The following is a 7672-nucleotide window of genomic DNA, read 5'->3' on the forward strand; positions in this document are numbered from 1 at the left end:
CCTCCCTCATCCCAGTTTTGAGGATTCCCCATTTGACATCATTTCTCAAGGTGCTGCTTTTAAGCCATCAGTGTTCTGACAGAAAATTGTGTAATTATTTCCAGAATCCACCAGTAGTTATTCTTATTCAGGATTCAGGGGTACTGGTTAAATAATATAAGGCTCTTCATTTTGCCCAATCCCTTCTTTCTCATTGTAACCATTTGTTGACTTTTTACTAAGAAACACTTTTTAGCTACAAGTTTCCTAGCATTCACTTTTTCACACTCTTTCCAATCAACTCTGGTCTTGTCTCGTCACTATATTGACTGCACATACTAATTAGTCTTCTTGTAGTTTTGCCAGAGGCCTCTTCACACACACACACACATACATACACACACACACACAAAATAGCTTAATTGAATCCAGAATTTAAGCTTCTATCTCTCAGCATGAGCTGTGCTGTACCTGCCAGCCTTTAAAGAAATCAGTCCTCACATCCATGAAGCATTAGCTATGATTAAATTACATCTAATAATTTTATAATAAAACATTATATATCATTTAATTTAATCAGACATAGCATCTATATCTATAAATTCACATGCAGTCTTTTGTAATAGATGTATTTTGTTTCTTTAAAGGGAGTAGTAGGGAGGATTTCCCCTGTGAGAGTCTTCCCCAGCATTGAGTTTGACCAGTTGCAGTGCTGATAGATGCTTTCTCATTCCTATATGTGCATAATGGCAATTTTACGTTGATGTCTGCTTCAGATAATTTGCTCAAATATTTATTTTTATGGTCTGATCACAATCAGAGTTAGGACCTTCTTCCTGAATGTCTGCCTTCTTTTATCCAGATCAGGTTCCAGTTGAAGGCAGTGCTTCATTGAAGCTCCATGCTTCATTCCATGCAACCAGCCACATTATATTAGCATCTGCCTGAACTGTGGTATAAAATCTAAAGGACACTGTGTTTATTACTCTGCTTTACTCCCCGTGTGGAATTATAGCCCACAAACATAATGAAAAGGTATGTGTGGGAAAAAAACACATGGGGAAAGGAATGGATCATCATAGAGAAGCAGGAGATGCAAGTGAGACTAAAAGGTGAAGATGCTAGGTTTCAAACTGACTAATGAATGCAATAGGGGAGAGGAAGGGAACACTGTATTCTCCTTTTTGTGATTCACCTATATGAAAAGAGAGTTGCTCCAGCAAAAGCCCTGAGCAAACATTGGACACCACCTGCATAGAGTTTACTTCAGGATTAAAGCCTATACTTGTACTATTGTTTATTGAGCCTTATGCAAAGTATTGTGAAGTCAGTGGAAAGGCTCATATTGAATTCATTGGGTTTTGTATCATCCTGGTAGTATTCCCAAATGCAATGTTGAGGTTGCCCATTCTAGAATAATACTTCCTGCATATTGTTAATGCTTCTTTGTGATCCCTGTGTGAATTCTGTGGCCTTTGAAACAATTCCTCATTTTAAAAACAGACCTCATTGCTAAATAATCTGCAGCACCTACAGTGATATAGAGAATATTTTAAACATTATGCCATTTTATTTAATGTCTTCCTATTTTAATCCAAATTGCAAAGGAAATTATCACTCAATTTCAAGACTGCTTCACAAAATCTAATTTAGGTTTTAAAATTGCATCAAGGTTTCAGTTTGCAGCACATTTCCCATTAAAAAGCTGCCTAAGTGGGGATTTTGACAAATTTATGCTCATGTAAATCAGAAATAACTCAACTGATATCAATGGTGTAATTGAGAGAAGAAACTTGCTCAGGTCATTTGTCTATTTTGGTTTCTGTAGACCACGCCTCCACACAACAAACTCACAAACTTCTCTTTCGGTTACATTTTATCTGATTATTTTGAATTCTTTCATGCTTCCATGGGAGTGCTGATGTGTGTCACTCAGAATTTCTATTCTTTCTCAGTAATTTGCTGCATTGTGTGTGCAAGTAGGTGTGGCTGAGAGCACAATCTATATTACATTTGCCCTATGCTTTCCATTATAGCTCTTGTTTACAGTTCATAGAATCATAGAATAATAGGACTGGAAGGGACCTCAAGAGGTCATCGAGTCCAGCCCCCCGCCCTCAAGGCAGGACCAAGCTCCGTCTACACCATCGCTGATGCTTATATTTTTGCAAGTGTCTGACATTTTGGCCAGAAATTTTCCATGCCAAATGTCTGCCTCAATCTGAATTGTTTTGCAAAATTTCAGCCAAAATGGTGTACATGTTTCTAAAAAGGATACTGGGGAAAATGGATTGTTTTCCCTATATTTAGAATGGCATTATTTTCTTGGACAAGTTCCAATTTCCCCTTGTTTTTAAACAGTGACTTGAAATGTAACTGGCAAAGTGAATGGCATTTTGTATCAGGGATGCGCCTTTGGCAGTTCCTGTGAAAATCTGACCGAATCTGGCCAAATTGAGAACCTTTGCAAAACTTCAAGTTGTACATGCTTAATATAGATGCCTGCCATTTTAGTAACATGGTTCCTCAAAGAATCCATCCACAATGATCATGTTCCAGCAAGCCTCTGCGGAGGCATTTCCCAGCAATGGAAACTCTGGGATACTCGAGGTCACGTCAAGTTAAGAACTGGGCACTAGTCTCTTTTGCATTCCAAATGATCCCTCTGTTGTGCTCATGCAGTCTGGACATGCCTGATTCAAATGCTGAGGTGACTTGGTGAGGAAGGAAGGAGGATTAAAAGTGTGGCAAGGTGATGGGAGGTAGAAACGAAGAATGGAGCCTGGCAGTGGGGAGAAGATAACTGGGACTGAGAGTCAAGGCAAAGATTGGGACTAGCTTGGTGGCCGATTGGGTTTGGCTGCACAAGGAAACTGACAATGTGATGAACCTGGGGAGAGTGGGATGAACCTGGGGAGAGTGGGAACCAATAGGTCATGTGCAGAATGAGATCATAAATGGGGAGACACTGGACCTGGCTGGACAAGGAGACTAGGATGAGCACCCATGTGAAAGGGTAAAATAGGATGAGAAGAAGAGCAGAGATACTGACAAGAAACTAATGTGATAGGAGAGAATTGGTGCTGGCTAGACAAAAATACTATAGTGACAGACAGCAGGGTAAATCGCTTTAAGAGAGATGTTTTAGTGGGGCTTCTGCTGTTGTAAGATTCTGCCCAGCATGAGGAAGGGTACGCAATGGGTGCCAAATTTAAAAAATAGGTAATTAAAGTAATACTCGTTAAAGTATAGCCGAGATGGGATACACTTAATCATTTAAATTATGTCTTATCCTTTGTTTTCTGAATTGACCTTGATACAATAGACTGAAATTCTCTTTTGTCAGATCTGTAATACTATAACTATGAAGTGGATTAAGTAGTCTGAGCATTTTTTTAAAATGGATTCATAAATACAATGTTAATCTTATACAGTTGATATCAGATCAATAGTTTTAATATTACATTTCTGTAAAAAAACCCTCTCAAATTCTCATCACAGGGAATGTACTGCTCTCGTTGTCTCTTTTATTTACCATGGGGACATCACAACATTTTTATTATGTTCTCATATATAAGGCTGTTGAAAGAGATTGAATGATGAAGGAGATCACGAGAAGGATTATAAAAGACTTAGAAATAAGCTTTCTATTTCACTGAAACAGGTACCTATATTGTTTGGCTTTAGACCCTTATCTTAAGAATCCTTGTCAGTGTAAAACGAGCTGATGTTGTGCTGATTTAGTGCTGTTGTGAGTGCTCTTTCTTTGCTTGAGTCTCTGCATTCATTGTGTTGTGTCGTGCTGAGGATTGATGTCTTATTGGAATGCCAGTGAAAATGCTGAGATGTCTCTCTGATGAAGCTTCTACTAATGAACAATATTTTTTTAAACAAAATAGGAAAGTAGAAAAAAGGAAAAATCAAAAAGTGGCAACTACAGGATAATTGAAGTTGGAAGAAATAAATGGTACTGTACTGGAATTAGTGGAATATGAACAGATTATTTAACACCTTCCCCCCCAGATTTAGAATTAGACCAGGAATCTGGGAACTGCATAGGGTAATTTTGTGCTAAGATATTGAAATACTGTTAACTTTTATGGGTTTGCCTAGGTACATCTTGCCTTGGTGCATCTTCAGAACTAGGTCACGACACAATGCTGCTGGAACTCTCTATCGTCAAATCAGAATCACATCAATAGATTAGTTTGTCTGCTATTCCCACTTCATTTTCCTAGGTACTCTGTGAGTGAAGTGATTATAAGGATAAAGGATTATTTACATGCTTTAGTTCCAGGCAGTGATCAGGCTATGCAGATGTTCATGTTTTGGTCTGCAAATTCATTGTCTTTTGTGACCTGCATTAACCCAAGTAGTAATTAACGGGTAGGTTATTAACCTATTATATAACACAGATACTATCAGTACTTAAAATAATCATTTAACTTACTATTTAATCTGTACAGGATTAAAACCAAAATTCTTAACACATTTATCTGCCTTGAAATATCTTATATACCCACAGCTAGCCTGATACAATGCCCATAGAAAAACTTTTGTGAACATTTATTTCCAGGTTAGTAGAAAGACAGTTTTAATATTTTTTTTACCTGCTCTAATTTCCATAGAATTATTATAGTAGTACCCAATGGTTCCAATCAGTATTGAAGTCCCATTATGGAAAATACTGTACAGATAAATGTAATGAAAGAGATTCTCTGTCCCAAAACAGCTTTTGGTCGTACTTGCTCATTTATAATTGATGAACAAAGCACTTGAAGGTATATTATATTACAGTGCATGATCCTGTATGGGCAGTAGATTGTTTGTTTGAATTGATTCAGTATGTCTCTTCATTTTCTAGTATTAATATTACCCGCTGCTTAATTGAAAAAATATTACAAACATGAATCAGCAACTCAGAAGTCAGATGTTCTATTAAAGATGGTTGAAAATTGGGGTAAAACATTATGAAATTTAAAAAAGTGTAGTTATGTGGGACAGCCAGAATATGTATGAAAAATGTTGGAACAAACACTATAGACTTTACAGCAGCACAGTTGCACTAATGTAGGGTCTCCTGTAAAGCCACTCAATCGCAACAGGAAAGAGCTCCCCTGACTGCATAATTAAACCATCCTCAATAAGTGGTGTGTTCTTGACCGACAAAAGTGCTAATGTAGACTAAGTGCTAGAAGTGCTCAAGAAAGTTTTAACCCTACATGGGGAACTCTATGACTTCAGAACAATTCTTGTCTGTGTTGGAGTTGTTTTTAGATTCTGAGCATACATTCCCCTGGTCCATGCTAAGTTGGTTCAGAAAAAAAGAGCTAGTTATAGAAGTGAACAATAAGGACAAAATCTGTTATCCATATCTCAGATCTGGAGGACCTTAATTGGCAAGGGAGTCCTGATGTGACAAGGTAGGTGGAATTCTATCTTGTAGGCAGGAACTGTTCTATGGATAGCTAATAGATTCACATAATTATGGATTAACTGTTCTTGCCCCTCTTAACCCTCACTCTGCTTCTACTTTCTGTGCATATAGCCACAGTGAACCCCACTGTTGTTGGGCTACATGAAATAAAAGTGGGGTCACCCCTTCCCACATGCAGCATGACTATGCTGGTTTCCTATGTGTAACTTGATATCTTCTTCTGATGAGGTTCCAGATTTGGTTGATAAAGGTAAAAGTGTTGATATAATATAGTTAGGGTTCTGTAAAGCATTTGACTTGGCATGATTTTTCTAGTTTTTGGAATAATAAAATTCATACAGCACACATTACATTAACTAAAAACGGACTAGCTGATATGTTTCAAAATGTAACTGTGAATAGGAATTGTCATCAAGTATGGTCTAGAACAGGGATTAGTTCTTTGCCTTATGTTAATTCATAATTTTTATCAATAGAATTTGCAGGCAAAACAAAATTTGGTGAGTGGTAAATACAGATGATGATGTATTAATATAGAACATCTGGCTCTTTTGGTAAGATGAGTACAAGGTAACAATATGCATTTTATTATGACTAAATGTATATGTATACCCATAGGTAAAAAGAATATAGGTCATACTTATAAGATGGGCAACTCTATCCTGGGAAGCAGTGATTGAAAATGATTTGGGCATTGTGGTCTATAATCAGCTGGACATCGTTTTACAGTGCCAAATGTGGCTAATGTAATTCTTGGAAGCACAAACAAGGGAATCTAGGAGTAGAGAGGTAATCTTGCCTTTGTATTGGCACTGGTTTGACAGCTGCTGCAATATTGTGTCCAGGTCTGATGTTCATAGTTCAGAATGTTGATATATTGGAGAGGGTTCAGAGAAGAGCCGGAGAATGATTAAAGAATTAGAAAACCTGCTTTATAGTGACAGACTCAAGGATCTCAGTTTATTTTGCTCAACAAAGAGAAGTGTAGTCCCCTTACTAAAGGTGCTTCTGCTTATTTCTGGGAATACTCTGTGTGCAATCTAGCCTCACAGACTACAATTCCCGTGAGCCCTTGGGGAAAACAAGAAGGAAGTGACTCTTGTGTGGGAGATGGGGTCTCTCCACAGTGCATGAGAAGAGAGGCCTAGCCCTTGGATTTTGGAACAGAAGGGGAGCCAGGCTGCTGTGGAGGAGTTTGATCCAGTCCAGGGGCTGTTAGAGTGCAGCTACAGACTGGGACTAGATGCCTTTGGAACTGGGATTTAGTGGGCTGCTTCTGATAGGCACAGCATGAGAATGTAAGTAATTGGGCTTTTTGGAAAAGTGCTGCCTGGGACAGAGCTGCTGCCTAGCTTGGACCCTCATGCACACTTTCTACAGAGAATCTCCACTACAGCTGCAGCTCTTCAAGTGCGCCCATGCAAGCAAGAGTCTGGGACTCTGAGTCCAGGGGTGTGCGCACTCTGGGGTGGGATAAATATTGGCAGTGCAAATGGCAGCTAGTTAAGTTCCTTTTACTTCAGTGTACTTTGTTAATTGCTGTTATTCACTGTTAATTTGTTAAGTCCTGTTTCTGTAAGTTAAGTAAAGGTTGTTCATTCTAATGCAGTCTATTAGATGTATATTATTTATGATTTGTACTTGTTGTTCTGGAGTTAGATCCAGTTCATTGTTGGAAAAGTTTATTCCTGAAGGTTCCCAAGGCACACCAGTAAGTGTGTTACAGGGCCAGCCAGGTGGAGGCACCGCCATTATATGTTCTTTATGAGCAAGGGACAGCAGCAAGGGGGTGGATAGGGTTTCCCCAACCAAACAACATCACCACTGGGGTGCTCAGGATCTTCTTTTATGTTAAAACCATTAGGCGCCAAGGCACACCTGTGAGTGTGACCTTCTCCCAAGTAACCCGGGGAAGAAAAAGGGGGTTACAGAAGCTTAAAGGGCAAATTGACCCAGTTCATAGATACCTTTATGGTGAACATATATTTAATAATGGGTTCTTCCATTTAGCAGAGAAAGGTATAATATGGCCCAGTAGCTGAAATTCAGACTAAGATATTCATTTAAAACAGTGAGAGTAATTAACCATTGGAGTAATTTACCAAGGGTTGTTGTAGATGCTCCCTGACAGCTTTTAAATCAAGATTGGATTTAAAAAAATGGAATTGTTTTGGGCAAGTTTTATGCCCTGGATTGTACAAGAGATCAGAGTAGATGATCACAATGGTCCCTTTGGACTTTGGCATCTGTGAATCT

The sequence above is a fragment of the Pelodiscus sinensis genome, chromosome 3, assembly GCF_049634645.1.
Source record: "Pelodiscus sinensis isolate JC-2024 chromosome 3, ASM4963464v1, whole genome shotgun sequence".
Classification (NCBI taxonomy): domain Eukaryota; kingdom Metazoa; phylum Chordata; order Testudines; family Trionychidae; genus Pelodiscus; species Pelodiscus sinensis.